We start from the raw sequence: 22,178 nt of genomic DNA on the forward strand, positions 1-22,178 counted from the left end.
GGCCAGGAATCGATGTGGTTATGTTTTCACGGTGCGCAATAAAAAATTACGCGGTGTGCGCACGATGTAACGAAATCACGTTTGTAATCATATCTTCACAACCATGAATCACAATTAAATAAAATTTGGTACTCATAAATTTCAGGGCATAAATCATCATATGGCAATACAATTACGTGCGTAGCGCATGTAACGCATGCGTACGCGCGCCTAAAATTTTCAAAATTTTTTTTCGATGAAATAAGTGTACGTTTCAGGCAATTTTAAGCGTTTACAAAATTGCCATGAGTGCGCAGATTTTTGCGCGCGCACTGCGCGTTAAATGTTATTGCGCACTCTTTTTGCCCGATTTTTGTTTTCTTGACTTACTTTTCAACTCGAAATTACGTTATACGAGCACGTCAAAAGTGGAAATTAAAAAAATATAAATGTTTTTAAACATTTCAACATTTTTAAACATGTTCAGTAATTTCGGTCAGTTGGTAGGTTGGTCGGTAAAAACTAATGAGCACGCGACTGCAGCCATCTATATGGCCTTGGTTCTAATGGTTCTAATAATGTTGAACATTCTGCGCAGTTTGTTAAACTTGACTGAGAACCATACAACTTAGGGATGTACATATGATTTCAGAACAATCGCGAGGTTTACGATATCGCCGCGCGCGCTCGCCGTAAATTAATGCGACGTCACAAGTGCATGGCAAAATCGACCTCACTGTTGTTAACATACAAAAGATAGGTAGCATCACTAAAAATGATAATTTGATTGAATTCAACATTTATATTTTTTACGATTTATTTAAAAAGTGTGTTTACTGAAAAATGTTCGCGCAATTGTTCTGAAATCATGATATGTACATCCTTAATACGTTGTTAAAATATGGTTCTCGGTCAAGTTGTCCTTTAACACGCATTTTAGCATCAATTTTTATTTTAGCTAGGTCCGAGTAATTTACCACTGACATTCGACTGTTTGAACAACCCATTACTTGCCATTATGTCCCTGTGCTGCGTTCAAGTGGGAACTTTCATTAATTATAGCTAAAGTTATTGATTTATAACCAGTTCGTGGTTCATGAAATGAAACTGTCGGCGTTATACATTTTTAACATCAATGGCCGTCATACAATCGTAGTTATAATAGCTACACTATACGCATATATATAGACTGTCTGCTATTAAACTTTGATCCTTGGTATAAATTTTAAACAAGTTTTTATAAAAGTGTTTATAATATTAGATGTATAGGGAAAGGGAAATTAAAATCCCTGTAACATGTCGTTTCTTGCGAAACATTGGTGGCGCTACCTATTTTTATGAACGTCACCACCGTTCACGATGTCCTTTGAAAACCCCGCGCCTACACGTCTATTTCTCCATGAATGAAGTAATTTGCATACTATGCGACATACTACCTTGATCAGTAGCATGAGTCAAAGAAGAATGGCCGTTTGAACACGTTTAACAGGTTATCAATTGAGTTGAGGATATATTTAGATTAAGATACCAAGATATTTATGGATAAGTATGGATTTACATTACCAGTGTTTATAAGTACACATTTTACGATACCAGCGGCTGTGGATAATTATAGTGGATATAGGATATCATCAATTTGCTTGTGGATATTTATAGGAATGTACAATGGTACCGTGAGTTGTTATGATTTACACAGGGATTTTTATTTACATTGGATCGTGAAATAAACGTAAGTAACTTTATTTTTACAATATTAGTAATAAGTGCACAAACTCTTACGAACGATGTTTTTACAAACTGGATTAATTAAGTTTTACTAAAAAGTAAAACCGTTTCCTCATTTGGTAGTGAATGGTTTTCAGTTAGTTATTTACACATAACATAATTCTATAGGTGGAAGTGCAGATGCGGTCAGTTTCGGTTTTTTTTTTCCGTTGATTCAATATTCTGATCTGAGGGAAAATTCAAAGATCGCGTTTCTCTTTAAAAAGAAAACAGTTTTTGAGATACGGGTTGGGTAGGTATGGCCAGATTTGGCCATTATGCGTACATTTTTATGGCCAGTGGGTGTACCTGATACTACTTCACAATATGACCAGTATAGATTATTGAGCAATATTTTAAATGGCAGCGCCCGTGCGTGGAATACGTATAATGCGACAGAGGGCGCTTACACATGAATGTTTTTAGAGTGCCACCTTTTTTAGGGTGCGTGCTTCACATGGTTATCGTATTTTAAAGACACGGAACAAAATCGTTCAATGTAGTTACATTTTGATATTATAACAAAAATCATGTTTCTGCTTAAATATATGCTTTCATTTATTCTAATCCTATGTTGTCTTAAGATCTGTGTTTAAAAGTATCTTAAATGTGTTTCATTATGCAGAAAATATGCATATATTTTTAATTGCAGTCCTAATAAATAAATATTTCCCTTTTGATATTTGGTATTTTTTCAAGAAATAACACAAATATAAATAACATGACATGATAACATGATAACTTTTAATGACGGATATTAGCCAATAACATCAGGTAAAATTGATATGTAGGCCTATTGTACAAGAAATATGTTATTTAAATACAATTTAAAACAATGTTTCTCTTATGTGAATAAAACTGATTGTTGTCAACGTTGATAGACGTCTATGGTTGTTATAGCATAATATGTGTTTTAAAATAACTATAGTGAGGCATTTAATGAATAGGCAAACTGCCTTAAATTTGACATGTTTCCAGACACTATTCTCATCATCAGAACAGAAAACAACGCCTAGAGTACTTATACACCAATAGGACAGGTTGTATGTAAATAAGGAAGTAATTAGCATGATAAAACAACAAGGAATGTAGGCAACAAACAATCATATGGCAAGCGTGACGCCTAAGTTATAGATTTGTTTGTTCAAGGAAGGTTTACTCCATATGTGTTTTGTGATGAAAATATATGTTGTTTGTTCTTTGAAACTAAGACGTTGATATAATAATAATCACAGAATTACTGTGTACAACCATGGAGGAAATATACAACATACTAAGTTATGCATGCTTAAATATTTTTTCTTATATTTTTTTGTATTCAGTTTAAGTGTTTACTCGAGTTTGAAGTATGTTTAGTACACTACAACTACAGCAAACATTGTTGTTAACTGTACACAACCTTTGATTTTTACTCCATAAAAAAAATCCATATCTACTTTTTACAAATACGTCACCCATAGTTCTAATAAATATTTGGAGGATTATTCATTTTCCTCCCAAATTTGTCAATTTACATTTATACATTTATCATACCCATCGACCGGACGCAAAACAACAACAGTTAGACTCAATCACCAATCAAAACGCAACTTACTTTTAGTGCGCTTAAGTGTTTTCGTTTCGTCCAAATGAAAAGAAAACAGGCTTTACTGATTACTTACTTAATAACAGGGAAAAATGAAATTTCAATTTCACTCTTCTCTGCTTAATAACCACTACCAATATACTTATTTGAATTGTGTGCAAAAAATAACATTCCTTCTATGCATTCATTCAAAATATTTTGTCTCCTACTGGTGTTTTAGAATTGCTTTCAATGCTATCCTTAGCACTAGTTATGAGAAATCTCTATATTATATTATTTTCCAAAACAAGCATCATCACTGTCATAATCATCACTCTCTTCGTCACTTTTATTAGATTCATTCTTATCTTGTTCTTCTTCTGATGGATTTGAACTTTCTTCATCGGTAGATTCGTCATCAGATTCGATTTCGTCATCACTTGATTTTTCCGATTCAATTTCTGATTCAATTTCTGATTCACTTTCCTCTAAGAAATTATATTTAAAATATATAAATAGGATTTATCAAAATGTAATTCGAAGAGGATTGTATAGGCACCCGATTATCGGTACTGTATCGACACGATGCCCAGTACCATGTATTTCACGTGTATTTCCTAGTAGGCCTATCATATAACATAACCTAACCTTTAACATAACTACGTTATATAAATGAGATGCAGCTGTAGACCTATTACCAAATTTTCCTATTATACTGGGCAAATATTGTATTATTAGGAGATACAGCACTGGGTTGATTTAGACATATGGGTATGTTATAAATAGTAAGACAGACTATTCAAATATTTAAAAATAGAGTGTATTGCTATATCATACAGTAGTTAATTGTTTTTATTGAAGTAAATACTAATGTTTAAAACCGCTTTGTCATATTATATTTATTATATTCAATAGTACTGTATATGTCATGAATTACTTACCGTTTCCCATGCTGCCTGACTCCACGTGACGTTCATCTTCTATCACTGCAATGCAAAATAGTTTTAAAACATAATATTATTATAACACACCTGAATGTATTATTGATTGTCTTTGCGTGCCGTTTGGTTATTAGTTCTACCTTACGGAAAAATTATATATAATTACGATAATTAATGGTTATAATACATGTTCAACTTTCTGTGAACATTTTGAAAACATTGTACCTGTACTACTAACCCGTTTCTGAAATTGGACCTTTCTAATTAGCCTAGCTTCCGGCCTAGCCTTACACAATGCTTCAAAGTAAGCAGCGGATTATTTGAATAAAGTTTACTTTAGGACGTAAGAGCACAAATAATGCATTATTTGAATTCGTTGAATGGAGAGAATATTTCATTCGTTCAAAGATGTAACTCCTCCCCGTCTCGTTAAATAGAGCTGTCAATCTTTCAACTCATGACATATTTGTTACCATCCAACTGATAAAAATGTATTATTTGTTATTATGACTGTGAACACAATTACAGTGTTTACATCCACATAATGGAACACAATACAGAGTATGCTGAAGATAAATGATGGTACAATTTGTACTGTTATATCGGTCATCTTGTGATGACAAGTACAACATGTTTACACATCTATGGCTTGTTACTCAGCATGTACACCGGGTTAATCCATGGAGGTATATAAATCTATTTTTATACCTCCATGGTTAATCCGTATTCATAACCAACCCACATTATAAATCTTTCTCTCAATTTATACCAGTTTATACATTACGTCATTCATCAATATTGATCAAGCATAACAAAATAGAACAGCGCTATCACAGTACTTCTGGCAATTATGTTTCATTAATATCGGCAATTCACACATTTCTTCACATTTATTACAGTAGGCCTATTCACACAACGAATAGTCATCACTTTAAAAAACAAACGCCATGCTATTTTACCTTTGTCTAACTCAGTAGCCGATTGTCCCTGTTCTTCAAAAACTCAATGTAACTTTCATTATCTGTTCAAATGAATAAACAAAAAAAATTAAAAACTGGTCATTTTACTAATGTATTACATTTTCCATAACACGTAACTTTGTACAAACGGTTAAACACAGGTACTAAACACAACTATCATACAGAACAAAAATGTTGCAATATTTTGTTTATGTAATTACAAATAATACGAATTCAGAAAAATAAAATTTCGATTCCGAAAAATACAAATTAATTATAAGGAATTTCTTACTTTAATGGTTGGTGAAGTACGAACACGCAAATTACAAAATAAACCTACTAACCTGTTGCCATATCTATGCCTATTGATGATTCACTACCCTGTTAAGTAAACAAAACTTATTAAAATACGTCATAATGATTAAGATAATTCAGCAGCAACACTGCAATGATGCTGTATGCGTCGTCTGGCGTGATTTGTTTTTCCCCTCTTTCTTCCCCCCTGCTTCTATCATCTCCCTGCTTCCATCATCTACCTGCTTCTATCATCTCACTGCTTCTATCATCTCACTGCTTCTATCATCTCACTGCCTCTATAATCTCCCTGCTTCTTTCATCTCATAAACCATTGATCTATGGTGAAACTAAGATCCGTTAAGCTCTGTTTACACTATCAAACTAGTTTGACTAGTTTGACAAAATTACAGAACTGGCTTCCTTGTCATCTTTTTCGTATAAATGATGGTGTAAGAAACAATGAAAACACTGCGTATCTTTTTAAAATGTTATGTTAATAATTAAATTTGTATTATAAGATACTTACGACGACCTAGTTGTATTCGGCGTTCATGGTCTGTAAATAGATAGAAAAAGTTATGATAATGACAGGATATTATAATGCACATTTGTTACATATTTACATTACAAAACATTTTTATAAATAAAAAATATTATATTTATTTAGATTTTATAAACACACCTATACTACTGTATTGTTAATTTTGTCAACGACCAAAGAATCCTAGGCCTAGACATAGCTGTGCTAAAGCGCCTAAAATAGGTAAGAAATGTAGGAAATATACTGTATGGCCCTTCGAATGATTAAACCTTGATGGCCCAAACAGGAATTCCTGGGCTCCTGTCTGGGGCTTGCAAGATAAGGTAGAAAATAGATAGAAAAAGTCCTGACAATGACGGTAGAAAGCGATGACCTCGAATTGGAAGACCCCAACGACCCGGGCGACCTCGAATTGGACGACCTAGAATTGGACAACCCATAACACGAAACCGACGACTCCCATAGCCTAGCCTAGGCCTAAGTGTGGTATAACATCCCGAAAAAGAAAAAAACGATCGTTGTATGTTAATTTAAATATGGTAATTATATTATAATCAGGTCAAAGATCAAAAGTGATACTTCCGGTCATTTTTCGAGAAAAAATCCATTAGAGTAAATGATGTATTCTGAACAAATCCTCTCTAGCTAGTTACATAGATCTGGCAACATCTTGGGGCAAACGTACAGATAGCCTTGATTTAATTTGATTTTATTATTTGGGTTAACGATGACCAATCCACTGACCAAACCTTACCCGCCGCTGAAAAAGGGGCCGTTGACCTGGTTTGCCATGTTTATGATATTTCGTGTGCTAATCGAGTCGAATTCAGTTTTAATGATGCACTCTTGGCATTCCATATCTGTTCGTTTGTTCGTGTCGACACATTCAGTATCAAATGGCGATATTTCTGTATTTTTTCAATCAATTGCTTGCTTGCGAGTATTATATAAGGTATGGTTTAAAGATCTTTGGCTATGTTTGGCTTCGGGATGTTATACCACACTTAGGCCTAGGCTAGGCTATAGGGGTCGTCGGTTTCGTGTTATGGGTTGTCCAATTCTAGGTCGTCCAATTCGAGGTCGCCCGGGTCGTTGGGGTCGTCCAATTCGAGGTCATCGCTTTCTACACACCCTACAGTGGGGCTACTGTCTTACAGGATAAAGTTACTGTCATTGCTGTATACACATGTGGTATTTTATCCGTGTGGCTTTTCACATGTGTAGTGAATTTATTAGAGTCGGTTCCGAGCGATGCTTTCTCTGGCGTATTAATCCACGAGACCGTACACAGACTAAAAGTGATTCCACATACAAAAGTATATTCTACTATATCAACTTTTATTTCTTGTAACTCCAAATTACTATTAATACAATACAACTTTCTACCAGTCTAGACCTTTCTTCTCTATACGTCTTTCTACTATGATATTATTATCTCTTCTCTCTTAATATCTATAATATTTCCTTTATATATTCAACATGCAAATGAGGGGCTTCAGAGGAGGATAATATTATGTTCCCTCCAATATTTATAAAGCGTCAATTCAAAGACCGAGGTACAAAATCAAAGGCGATGTGCATGTTAGTGGTCAAAAAAATGAGTTTTGAGCAATTTTTAAAATAAGGCAACAGAAGAGCAGTGTTTAATTTGTGGGGGGAGTGAATTCCAGAGTGTGGGTGCAGCAAATGAAAACGATCTATGACCAGAGGTTTTAGTAGATATGCGAGGAACAGAGAGTAAGAAATCATCAGATGATCTAAGAGTCCGTCCAGGAGCATAAAAGGTGATTAGTTAACGGATGTAAGCAGGTTGGTTAAAAAGAAGTGCTTTAAAAGTAAGGAGCAAGATTTTAAGTTTGATTCGATTGTCAATGGGGAGCCAGTGAAGTTCTCGAAGAACAGGTGAAATGTGAGAGCGACGGTTAGTGAACGTAATTATACGAGCAGCCGAGTTCTGTAGTCGTTGAAGACGATTAATTTGAAAATTCGGAAGGGCATAGAACAGTGAATTGCAATAATCAAGACGAGAGGAGATAAAACCAAGAATGATAGAGGATGTGGAGCGTATCGAAAGAAAACGTCGAATTTGTGCAATATTTCGAAGATAAAAGTTTACTGATTTAGTAATATAACTGATGTGTGCTTGCATGTTTAGAGATTCGTCAAGTTTTATACCAAGATTAGTAACTAATTGAGAAGGATGTATGAGTGATGAGCCAATAGTAATAAAATGGGGTTCAATTTTGGTACGAATATGATTAGTACAGATATGATTGGCTTATAAATTTAGCAGACCTAGTCTAAAAAATCCTTTATCTAACCATAGGAATGTAGAAACATAATATTATGACAACATGATATAGAAATAAATTCATTTATTAATATTAACTAATGTTTGTTTTGCTTCACTTATTCCTAACTTATCTCTGTCTACACTGTTAAATATTTTGACAAAATGTGTGATGTACCCAAAATGGTAGTGATATACCCAAATATGGTAATGATATGACATCATCCCGTCCATATATGGGAACATCCTATTTTTTGCAGAATAAACTTTGATAGTGTGTAGACAGAGCTTAAGATCTTGTAAATTCTCATACAAAATTGCTGTGAAGTGAAGTTTTGCTTTTAGGTTTGCTTCCTTGACAATCGAGGATATCACGTTTCAGTTATAAGTTTAATTTACCTCCAAAATCGGGTTCATTTTCACTGTCTGAAAAACAAAGTGCAACTTTAAAAATAAAAAAGAAATATTATGCCATACCGGTATCGTTTATATTAATGTGTATTAAATTGGCGAATAAATATAGTTATTAGGGAGGTTTCGCAACCTTACGAATACGATAACGAAAACGGATACGTCATACATTTGTGAAACTTTTGAGCTGATCCCCATTTCATATTCGTAAAGCGTATTCGTGTTGACGAATATCGCCAGTCATATTCGTAACTACAAAACGAGTATAGTTTTTGATCTATTTTGCACATTTTGCATTTGAATTAGGAATGATTCATGATTATAATATAATTATAGATTTATTGAAAGTAATTTACTAAAGTAATTTACTAAAATGCCAGGTCAATTTTGATAAATAGCAGTTTTTAAAGTCCTCACTCGCTTTGATGTTACTCTAGGCCTAGGCAGCCAAGCACCAAGCAACACGTACCTGCGCTTCGCTCAAATTTACCGCAGTCCTATTTTGGACGCGCCTCAATATTTCGTTGCCATGCGAAACAGATTTTTTTATGGCTTACGAAAACGAATACGTGTGCGTGACGTATCCGTTTTCGTTATCGTATTCGTAAGATTGCGAAACCTCTCTATTACTGTACATTGACCATTAAAAGAAATATATAATACATAATTATATTACATGCTATTACAATGCTGAAAATCATAAATTATCAAAGCAATGATTATCCGCTATCATTGGCATTATTAACTTTCGTCTAAAAGTATTTTTTTACTTTATGAATACTTTTATCCCACTATGAGGTTCTGAAACAGATCAGAAAAAAAGCATGAACACTTTGAAATTTATATTCATGTAACAGATAAGTTGATGTTCGTAACCGTGTTTAATAATCTGAACAAGAATTATGCGTTCAACAATGGCTGTGCGATTCATAATCGTTACAAATAATGCGCATGATTCTCACATAGCATGAAATAGTCTAAAACATAATTAATGTTTATGAGTGCAATAGAGAAAATAATTTCATGAGGTGGAAGATGAATAGTTGCCTATCAAGTAAAAGATTACATAGCCGCGTTCAGCGTCGAGAAAACGAAACATTGAGATGCAATTTTATTTACCGGAGCCAAACCGGAGCCGAATCGGAGCACATTTGAAAGATGCTTAATACTAATTTTTCCTTTAGGCTTAACAGTTGTACCCACTAGAGATTTTGATAATAATTCAAATTGAAATAATAAAAATTAATTATCAATTTGATAATTTGATTAATGTATGATCTTTTCGTATAAGTTACGTTTCATGGGGTTCACGATATGAAACCATTGATCTATGGTTAAACTAAGATGCGTTAAGATCTGTTTACACTATCAAACTAGTTTGACAACATTACAGCAGGCTTCCTTGTCATCTTTTTCGTATAAATTGATGGTGTAAGAAACAATGAAAACACTGCGTATCTTTTTTAAATGTTATGTTAATAATTAAATTTGTATTATATAGATACTCACGACGACCTAGTGGTATTCGGCGTTCATGGTCTATAAATAGATAGAAAACGTTCTGATAATGACAGGATATTATAATGCACATTTGTTACATATTTACATTACAAAACATTTTTATAAATAAAAAATATTATATTTATTTAGATTTTATAAACACACCTATACTACTGTATTGTTAATTTTGTCAACGACCAAAGAATCCTAGGCCTACACATAGCTGGGCTAAAGCGCCTAAAATAGGTTAGAAGTGCAGAAAATATACTGTATGGCCCTTCGAATGATTAAACCTTGATGGCCCAAACGGGAATTCCTGGGCTCCTGTCTGGGGCTTGCAAGATAAGGTTGCTTCAATGGTATTTGTGTGCATCCCAATGTGTAACAGCTGCAAGTCAACGTGAAATAGTCGTTTGGCTCTGTTCGCAAGTCTTGTATGGCCCAACGTGCATTTCTGGGCTACAGTCTGGGGCAACTTACATAGAGGATAAAGTTGACATGATTAACATCATTTGTGGAGCTACAGTGGGGCTACTGTCTTACAAGATAAAGTTACTGTCATTACTGTATACACATGTGATATTTTATCCGTGTGGCTTTTCACATGATATAGAAATAAATTCATTTATTAATATTAACTAATGTTTGTTTTGCTTCACTTATTCCTAACTTATCTCTGTCTACACTGTCAAATATTTTGACAAAAAAGTGTGATGTACCCAAAATGGTAGTGATATACCCAAATATGGTAGTGATATGACATCATCCCGTCCATATATGGGAACATCTTGCAACATAAACTTTGATAGTGTAGACAGAGCTTAAGATCATGCAAATTCTCATACAAAATTGCTGAAATAATAAAAAAAGTGAAGTTTTGCTTTAGGTTTGCATCTTTAACAACCGAGGATATCACGTTTTAGTTATAAGTTTAACTTACCAGAATCGGGTTCAGTTTTACTGCCTGAAAAACAAAGTGCAACTTTAAAAATAAAAAACAAATTATTTGAGTAAAATTAATTCCAATTTAAAAAATGTAATCAGGCCTCTAACGTACTAATATTGGTTTTAACTCTGTTTTGTTTGGAATATGATGCGCTCTGAAATACATAAATTACCACATGATTTATTAAAGAACTAATACATTCATAAACTTATGTTTATATTACATAGTTTACGCCTACTAAGTTTGTTTTATGTAAACAAAATGTATGTATGTATGTATGTATGTAGGTGTGTGTTTGCGTATGCTATTGTCAATCTTCATCGTCCTATTAATGGCCTATTACGATATTTACTCACGTTCCGCATCTACTCCTCTCATTCTATCCGAGTCTGAAAAGAGCAACCCTTTTAAATACAAAATACATACAAATATTTATTTAGATAATGACAAACGAAATATACAATAAGAAAAAGAAACAATAGCATGGGTATATTTTTTAACCAAAACTAAAGACATAAATTAACATAATTAAATTGATGAATAAAAGTGGTATGAACCCACAAAAGATAAAAAATATAATAAACACTATGATGGGTATTGATATTATTATATCAACTTTGTTTTGAAAGAAATGCAACCAACCAATTAATTTTTAATTGTTGATGTCAACTGCCTTTTTTTTATTTTTATGATGTTTTCCTGTAAACTTATATTGTACTACTTTTTCCTAATGATTAGCTTCGGCCGGATGAACCACCCTAATAAATTATTTTTGAATTAAATAAATTAAAATAAAATCGAATGTTTACACAAATTTATTCTTCTAGCGGAAACATGCTATAATCTCTGATACTTATACAAAACACACACTTTGTATCTCTAGAGTAGTAAAAATTAAATCATCATTAGATTAACTCGAGTACCCCCTAGTACGTGCCCACGGATGGTTCTCGAAGATATAAAGCTTTGACGTAAAGAACTGAACATTTTCAAAGTTAAAGCAAGGAACTCCATAAACGCGATATAATGTTAAGTAGTTGGATATAATTGTGCCCATCATTAGCAGGTCTATAAGCTTAAGATAGATTACGTGAAACAAATGCAAAATGTGATAAATACCAAAAAACACAACCCACATTGGGAAAAGGCACATACAATTAACATTTACATATTGCATTACAGAACCTTATCCACTCACCACCTACCAAAACATCAATATAATCCTAGCCAAAATTTAACCTAAATTCATTAATCGTCAATACCTATGTATCAGTCTAACTAAACAAAAATTAATAAACATGTTTAAAGTAGGTGTTAAAAATCAGTACCGAAAGTATGTATAAACTTACTATAGGGTAAACATTCCAAAGTGGAGCGCGATTTACCGAATTTTGCTCTTACGTAAATTTATATATAAATGATATATGCCTATATTGTAAATACACAATGTTAACGTGTAATTACTTACCTTCATCCTGAGATACATTGTTAACATTAATAAAAACAAAAACAAATCATGTAGGAGGACAATAAGTAAATGTAATAGATGGTAGGCCTGATTACAAAACCATTAATTGATTCATATTTTTAACTTTTTGATTAGCTTTTTTTTTAAATTATTTAATGTTTCACACAAGGATCAGCTTTAGTCTCAAGAAGCCTATGCAACATATAACAAATATGAGCTAAGCAACAGAAGGTGGAAATATATTATAACAAGACATGAGACAAGTAAATAGTAAATCAGTTTACCTTCCAGTTTTGACGTTTACTTTATTGGTACCTTTGTGATGTTAGGCCTACATTGTACACGCATTGTTTGTGGGCGATTAATTTGTGTAGTATAATAGCCACTTTTCAACTAGGCGAATTTGTTCGCACGAATTAAACGTTTTGCAGAGAAAAAAACCCCGCTATATTCTTTCCACCGCAAGAAAGCGAATAGCTGTGAATTATGATGTTTATCTTGTGTCTCAGCAGATTGTCGATTGTCATGAGTGCCTATGAACGCACCATAGCTTTTTTTCTAAACTCTGATTGGTTGCACAATGTTTTGCTTCGCGTCAAAAATAAAACAAATTCGAACTACCAATTTCGCTGAAGCAAACAACTCGTGGGGGGGGGGGGGGGGTTGGTATGAGATATGGAAGACGAGAGATTACGCATGCGTAGAAGCAACTGCTTTTAATTCGAAAAATTCGTCACTAGTGAAAAATCGGCTTTACGGAAAATATAATAGGCATATGTACATTTTACAAAACTAATTTATAATTTACTTACTGCATCATCTCGACAACCCAAACCTCCGACTGAAAATAAAATTGCATTACAGATTGTTTGTGAATAAGTTTTAAGTTTAAAGCTTACAACAAGATTGATTTATCATAAAATAATGTTTGTGTCTCGGTCATAGTCAGGGTTCTCGTGTATTTCCGTAGGATTTTAATGCCCAAAGTGAGATTTCACTTGATTTCACTTTATTATGGTGCTAGGATACCAAAAATGCTAGGTAACACATTTTCACGATCACGTAACCATGGTAACAGCCCCAAGTTCAGAATGGCGACCAAATGGCCATATCTCCATAACCCTTTAGTCTATTGACAAGATATTGGTATCAAAATACTCGTAATATATATATATATATTTGTATTCGTTTTAATAGAACATTTTTACTAAATGCAACCGGAAATGCTATTTTTAACTTCAACTTTTATTGCCAAAAAAAGAAATATATATATATATATATAAATATATATTTTTAAAAAAAGAAACAAATTACAGCATGGCAATAGGAGGTTAAAAAAAGATTTTTCTAATCGAGTTTAACCCCCTTTACAAATATAAATTACAAAAAATATAGGTGGAATTGAAAAGAAAAACATAAAACGTACATTATTCTAAATATTCATCAAATAAACATTTTTTAACTTGATTTATAAACGATTTCCGATAAATAATACTACGAATTTCAACTGAAATATTATTCCATAAATTTGCTCCTTCCAAACTAATCCTAAACTTTCCTAAAGAAATACGAGCTTGAGGTAACGCTAAACTATAATCATTATTAAATCTTGTACTAGAGAGTGTCCAATAGATGAAAAATAATCAGTTCGCTTATAAAATATATCTGAAATAAGTTTGAGAACATGTAATCTATGTAGTTTATAAACATCTAAAATTTTGAGTTCATAAAACAAAGGAGAAGAGTGTGCCCTAAAACTTGAAAACGTAATACATCTAACTATCATTTTGTGTAAGATTAAAACAGGATTTAAGAAAGATTAAAATGTACTAGCCCAAACTTCAATGCCATAAGTTATGATTGGATAAATAAATGAATTATAAAGCATGATTAGAGTTTTTCTAGGAACAAAATGTCTCAACCTAAATAACAAACCAGCCTTTTTCTTAATTGTTGCTTTAATATCATAAATGTGATACTTCCATGAAAGAAACTTATCAAATTTAATACCCACAAAATTAATACAAGTACTTTCTTTAATTATTTCGTTATTAACAGTCAGTGAGCCCCAATGTGTAATTTGTTTATTTTTAGAGTGGAAAATCATATAATTAGTTTTATCAAGATTAATTGTCAATTTGTTTGCGTTGCACCAATCTATGATTTCTGGAATTGAGTGTTAATAACAGTCAGATCAAGAAGATTGTGAGCAAATGAATGAAATAAATTAGTGTCATCTGCAAACAAACGAAAATAAAAAAAATTAGAAGAATTTGGAAGATCATTGATATAAATTAAGAACAGAATAGGGCCAATGACCGAACCTTGGGGCACACCACAAGTGATAGGTAATTTTTCAGAAGTAAAGCCATTTGATGAAACAAATTATTTTCGGTTGTTGAGATAATCAGAAATCCAATTTAAAGCATTGCCTCTAATACCATAATGAAATAATTTCGAACGTAAAATGTTATGATCAATCGTATCAAAGGCTTTACGAAAATCAATAAATATACCAATTGAAGACATTCCCTTATCAATATCACATTGAAGATTATTAACTAAATTTAATCAATGACAACTTAGTGCTATATTTTTCTCTAAAGCCATATTGATGATTGTAAAACAAATTAAATATTTCAAAGTAATTTACTAAACGTTTATTATATAGTGCAGAACGTGTTGCCTATTGAAATCCGTCAGGCTACTTCCACCAGTGTCTTCAAATCTCTCCTCAAAACCCACCTTTTTAATTTGTAATATTTCTAAATTTTCTGTCTTTGTAAAGCGCATTGAGGCTTTCAGCATAATGCGCTATATCAAGTACCAGTTATTATTATTATGCGTCGATACAGATATATTTATGGGTAAGTTATTAGTGTTACGCTTATGTCCTAATAATGTATTGATTGTTTGCCATGTTTTAAAAGAGTTATTACTATTTTCGGAAAATAAATTGTGATAAAAAGTGCTTTTAGCCAATCTAATTGTTTTTGTTAAGGTATTTCTGTATTTTTTATACTCTGAAAATAAAATTGGATCATAATTTGACTTAATAACTTTTGAAAACAACTTGTGCTTTTTCCTAATACATTTTTTAATTGATTTAGTGATCCATGGCTTTTTTTCTTCAATGTTTTTTACCGAACGTTTGACACAAGGGGCATGCAAGTTACAAAGGTTACTAAATGAGGTATAAAATTTGTTGTAAGAATCATCAACATCTTTAGACATAGAAACTTCATCCCATGATATATTAGATAAGTCATAAATAAATGCATTTTTTTTAAAGTTACTAAAATCACGAACAAAAATAAAATCAATTTTTTCACTTGAAACAATATTTTCAAATATTGAAAATACAGGGAAGTGATCAGAAATATCGCAGACAATTGAACCACTATATATATTTGTATTAAAAACATTGGCATAAATATGGTCAATTAAAGTACAAGTATCTTTAGTGACCCTGGACGGAGTTTCAATTAGGTTGTGTATATTTAAACAATTAAGTTTATCAATAAAGGAGTCTACATTAACAGAAGAATTTAAAACATCAAAATTAAAGTCGCCCAATATAATACAATTATTTTTTTCAATTTTATTATTATTTAGTATATCTAAAACACTGTTATAAAACTCAGTTAGGTCTGTATTATTTTGCCTGTATATAACACCAACAATAAATTTGTTCGCATCATCAAACAATTCAAAGCACAATGATTCTGAGTTAGCTATTGTATAATCAAGTTATAATTGAGTGTCCAATATATAAAGAGTGAACACAAATACCTACTCCACCACTCCTACCCTGTTCTCTGCATTTGTATTCAAATGAATACGAATTCAAATTAAAGAGATCTGGATTTTGAATGTTCCAAACTTCAGTAAGACCTATAATTTTAAAATTTCCCAAAGTATTAAGAACTTGTTCAAATTCCTCAAAATTCTTTTTTAGTGATCTGATGTTAAAATTTAGAACAGACAAAGAGTGTGACAAAATACCTGTACATTTTTCAGAGAACTTAGTAGGGGTGATATAATTGTCAAGGCTATTAATGGGAGCCTCAAATGTATCATCATCAGTAATAAAGTTCATTAAAGAATGCTAAATAATTAGCCTCAAATGATATTATACAATTTTACCAATGTCATCTTCACTATTAATAACAATCAACAATGAACCCTATTGTTTGCGTACATAGATGCGCCCATTGTATGTCCACATATACTTATAGTTCTTTGTCTTCCTTATATCATTTGTTTTTCCCATAAGACTACGTTTCTTTTGTGTTAAGTTTTCATTAATATATATGTGGTTTTTACCTGTGTATCCAAGCATATCAGTAGTTGTATTCCTAATCTTTTTTCTGTCATTATATATTTGATCACGTTTCTTTCTGTTGCAAAATTTGACAATTATTGGTCTGTTTGTTCTATCTCGGATACCAATCCTATGTGAAGCTTCTATTTCCGATTTTTGTATACTACTGTCGATTTCCTTTAGAACTTTAAGTGCAATATCTTCTTTTGTTTATTTTCTTGCTCAATGCTTTTCATCTTAACACAATTTTCTTCAATCATTTTGTTAAAGAATTCCATGGACGATTTGATTTCCCGCATATTTTCTAAGAGATTGGGTATAAACTTGACTTGGTCTTTTATATCAGATAGTTGTTTCAGAACAGCCTCTGTTGGAGCATCATCTGCCGAGTCTTCATCTCCAGCTATTAACACATCATCCTCTTTCCCTTTTCCGTTAACGGTCTTAGGTCTAGGCATCCTTGTTTGTTGTATAGCCTATTCCCACGTGTATTCTCGCTCACCTCACTCAGCTAATCACTAGAGTGAACACTACTTCCGGTTTGTGGCTAGGCTAGGCCTAGCTTTTGGATAACGTGTTACACATCAAATTCAAACCAAACAGGTGCTAATTTGACAGAATCCCAACATAAATAAGATAAAAATAACACTTAACCATAAATTCTGCTTATAAAATAATTAAAACACCGGATAATTTTGGAGCTTTTGAGAGAGCAAAATCCTACATATCCACATGGTCCAAATTTTGGAGCTTTTTCTGTACTATTGAGTCGTAGGCTACTGTATCTTAAAAACGGCTGGTCATGAAAATTTAAAAATGGTCTCAAATTGCTCAGACCTTATATATTTATAATTACTGTAATGCAATTAATGACCTTTAACATAGAGAATAGAATAGAATTTGTATTCAGTAGTCTCTGGTCATATCTACATAACCCTTTGGTCTATTAACAAGATATTGGTATCAAAATACTCGGAATAAATATACTTATATTCGTTGTAATAGAACATTTTTACTAAATGTAACCGGAAATGCTATTTTTCTGCACTATTGTCCCTTCACCTTGACTCGAACTGTATCCAAAAAACGGCTGATTATATACATTTAAAAATGGTCTCAAATTGCTCAGACCATACATATTTATATTTATTTTAATGCAACATTTTGTTATAAAATGACCGGAAGTAAAGTTATTGACCTTTGAACTAATAAATATGAAAATGGATATAAGCATTTATCTATTTGAGCATGTATCGTCAATTGTTTGTGGTAGGGATTATGAGTTTATACATCATTTGAATATTTAATTTCTAATCACATATTTAGTTTTTATATATTTTATAAATAGTATATACTTTATATTGTAAGTAAGCACATTTATCTATGTAAACAATTTTGGACAATGGTAAAAATTACAGCAGAAATTCATTGCACTGTATCCATTTTCCTCCCATCCACTTCACTAAAATAACGTAGCCAAATTGATTCTTCCTGCACTTTTCCTGAAATGTTAATACTTTTTACATTTTTCCTGATAGGAAACTGGAGCTTCAAAATTGGATTAAAACATCTTTAATTACATCAGTACCATGAATTTATTGTGTCAGCATCCTTGTTGCCATTAATACAGTCAAGGAGTGAGAGTAGTTGATTCTTTAACTTTTGTACATTTAATGCTTGTTTTTGAAACATTTTCATACATTGAACTGCTGCCGGTCATACATTATTACGTGGTTAGACTTTCCTTGGTTTTTCTTCTTTGATGTTTCAAAATATAAGAAGCCGCATCTTTCAATGCTAACATTGACTGCCATTTTGTGAGTCATATCGCCAAGCCAAGGAGTGAGATTGTTAGAAGTGACCAAAAGGTTTTTGATGTTTACAGCATCTTATTATTTTATCTCCTTCAAGCTACTAAATGTTTTTGGTTTCATTTTCATTTCAGGGAGTCCACAACCAGACTTTGCTCACAAACTTCAAAAAGCTTCAACTCCTTTTTTTTAATTATCTCCGATATATTTCTTTACTTCTTTTGAAATTATTACTAAGACAATGTTAAAAAAGTGTTGATTTTGTTATGAATGTATTTTGATGAAATCTTGAAGGATTTGTGTGTTTTGTGTTGAATGGGATATCTAGTTCGATTTCCTCCTCTTAAGTAATGCCAAAACGATCATCAGCTCATTTTAACTGTTTTCCTTCTGTTCTAGAGCCTGATCCGGGAAAAGAGCACTATTTAAATACAGATTTTTTTTCTTTACATTCAAATTAATCACAATCTTTTATTCACTGGTATTGGGTCATCTACATCAAGCCAAGCTTGATTTATCAGACGAGCATATAAATGAAAACCAGTCATGGGCAAAACAAATCTGCAAGATACCTTCCTAATAATATAGGTTATAATTACCATCAAATCTCACTCTGACATTTACTACTTTTAGCTAAATCAGAAATCTTCAATTAATACAAAATGGCAATTTGAAAATTTGAGTTTAGAAAAGAACTGAATACATAACATAATTATCCTAGTGAACGCCAGGCTAGTTATCTTGAGGTTGTTGGAGTCCCACATTACTTAAGGAGTATTGATGTATTCTTAGTAAAAGTGAAAATTACGTCAGAGTAGGGCCAAAATATCTGACCAATATTTATCCATCCTTGTAATGTAAATAGCTATTCTCTATGTCAATGGTGAATAACTTTACTTCCGGTCATTTTCTTTAAAAAATATTGCATTACAATAAATATAAATATGTATAGTCTGAGCAATTTGAGACCATTTTTAAATTTCCATGACCAGCCATTTTTTAGATACAGTCAAGGGTCACTAGTAAAGAAAAATAGCATTTCCGGTTATATTTAGTCAAAATGGTCTATTACAACGAATATAAATATATATATTCCCAGTATTTTTATACCAATATCTTGTCAATAGTCCAAAGGGTCATGGAGATATGGCCATTTGGTCGCCATTTTGAATTTGGGGCTGTTACCATGGTTACGGGATCGTGAAAATTTGTTAACTAGCATTTTTGGTATCCTGGCACCATAATAATTAAAATCACGTGAAATCTCACTTTGGGCATTAAAATCCTACGGAACCCCTATTTTCATAATATGATGAACCTGACTATCAGGGAAACAACTAGTTGGCATTGAGATGAAGAAGATTAAAATATTACTAGGCACTTACTTGGACATTGTCCATAAACAGACTTAAATGAAGAAACGACCAAAATCACAACGATCAAAGTTTGAAAACTGTTGAAAAAGAAATATTTGGGCAGCCATAAATGGATAATAATGAAAGAAAAGAATAGAAATTCAAATGTGTAGGTATAGAAAAGCAGCATTACTCTATCTTCAACTATTGTGGTTTATCAAAGTCTCCGATGCGAATAGTCTACTAACGAAATTTGTCAGGTAAATGTATCAGTAAAATGGATTAAAACAAAAACAACGTTTTATCCATTCTACTAAAAATGTAATAAGTACTTTAAAAAGAAATTGCAGTTGAATAATATTTTTCTATTTTTATTTTTATCCCTTTACTATGTATGATGTTTATATTGTTATCTGTGACAAGAAAGGCCCATTTCAAACCTCTATTTTGACCAAAATTGAGTTGGAAGTACTTGCAATTTATTGTGCACGATGCTGTTGAACGAATACTACAATTTATCATTGGTTCAAATTAAAACCAATGGTACAAATGGTAATTTATACAGTAATAATAATAATTCGATAAATAATATAATAAATTAAACAGCTGCTGTCACTTCAAAAGACTAAATTAGCATACAGAATCATATTTATATGGTAATTATTTTTTAAAAATTATTTAAACAAAATATGAATATTATGTTAATCAATCGTGTAAGCAGTAATTCTTTTATCATTCCAATATCAATAAATCACTAAATTCTTTTATATTACATTTATTATCTGTTTAGATGTATTCAGGTCTATTGTTTAATATTGTGCTATGGCAAAAGAAGACTGCATTGATTACACCAGTAGGGAATACAAATGTCTTTGTAATATCGAAGCATTAATCTTATCGGTACAGAATAGTACGGTAATTATACATCTACCTTTTAACGTCTATCCTAATTTGTTTACTCTTGATTTCCTAATTTGTAATCTAAAAGTATGTAAATGCATTAACATTTTGTCCCATATAGCTTATGTAAACTTATTATTATAATATGTAACCAAGTAAACTTTTGTAATGAAAGTCCTACAGTTAAATTTGTATATGTAAATAGGCCCATAGAGTAATTTTTAATTTTTCCATAAGTAGGCTTAAATCATTTAAGCCTACTCTACACTAGCAAATTTGTAATTCCTGTCGAGACTAGAGGCTAAAATGTTGTCTGACTAGAGGATCATATATGCCCATAAAGCATCCAACGACTATTTGATTTGCTAAGATCACAGCTAGTTTGTCAAGCAGATGAATGGTCTAATTTCTGCAAAACTAGCTTTCTACAGTTTACTGAAGCGTAGGCCTATCAACTGGCACCCTAGCTTTTTGTTGCCAAACTCCAAGTTTGCAAGCAAACCAACACTTTGTCAGTTTAGACTGATTAAAATTGCCAGTTCATTAACATTACTGTACAATACTTACAGTTTAGTTGCCATGCTGATATCAAGCTTCGATATCTATGCTGATGTATTGGTGAACTGTAATCATCTAATCCAATGCACTAATAATTTTGTATAAATAGTGTTGAAAAATAATTAATTAATTTACGGCTGTTATTTAAAATTGACTCTCACATTTAAAATGAATAACACATTTTAATCAACATTTTTATATTATGGTAATAGGCCTACATGTTATATTGTTCCCAAATTTATTTACGGCTGCTATTTAAAATTTACTTTCAAATATAAAAAGAATTATAACACATTTAATTACAATGAACATTTTCATATTATGGTAATACATGATCTATTGTTATCATTATTGTCAAATGTATATATAACAAAATATTAATTTATATTTATATAGAAGAACAACATTATAATTCAAAAATCATTTTACATAATATTATGGTAATCGAATTAGTATTTTAATTATGATTACTTGAAATCAACTAATTACTTTATTTAAATGTACATAAATTAGATAAGCCTGTGCTTATTACATTTTATGTTATATTTTGTATAAAATAAGCAAACTGAA

At 31.8% G+C, this 22,178-nt stretch overlaps 2 long non-coding RNA genes across 2 annotated transcripts; both read right to left on the bottom strand.

Annotated features, from left to right (window-relative positions):
• Window positions 1–7,363: 7,363 nt before the first annotated feature.
• On the bottom strand, window positions 7,364–11,599 carry LOC144848783 (uncharacterized). Its single transcript, XR_013613921.1, has 4 exons — window positions 11,549–11,599; window positions 11,187–11,210; window positions 10,256–10,285; window positions 7,364–8,761 (listed from the first exon to the last, which is right to left on the bottom strand). It is a non-coding gene; the product is annotated as an uncharacterized LOC144848783 (long non-coding RNA).
• A 1,872-nt stretch (window positions 11,600–13,471) lies between these two features.
• LOC144848802 (uncharacterized) lies at window positions 13,472–21,676 on the bottom strand. Its single transcript, XR_013613926.1, has 3 exons — window positions 21,618–21,676; window positions 20,181–20,248; window positions 13,472–13,501 (listed from the first exon to the last, which is right to left on the bottom strand). It is a non-coding gene; the product is annotated as an uncharacterized LOC144848802 (long non-coding RNA).
• Between the last annotated feature and the right edge of the window lie 502 nt (window positions 21,677–22,178).

The sequence above is a fragment of the Antedon bifida genome, chromosome 1, assembly GCF_963402885.1.
Source record: "Antedon bifida chromosome 1, ecAntBifi1.1, whole genome shotgun sequence".
NCBI classification, from domain to species: Eukaryota; Metazoa; Echinodermata; class Crinoidea; order Comatulida; family Antedonidae; genus Antedon; species Antedon bifida.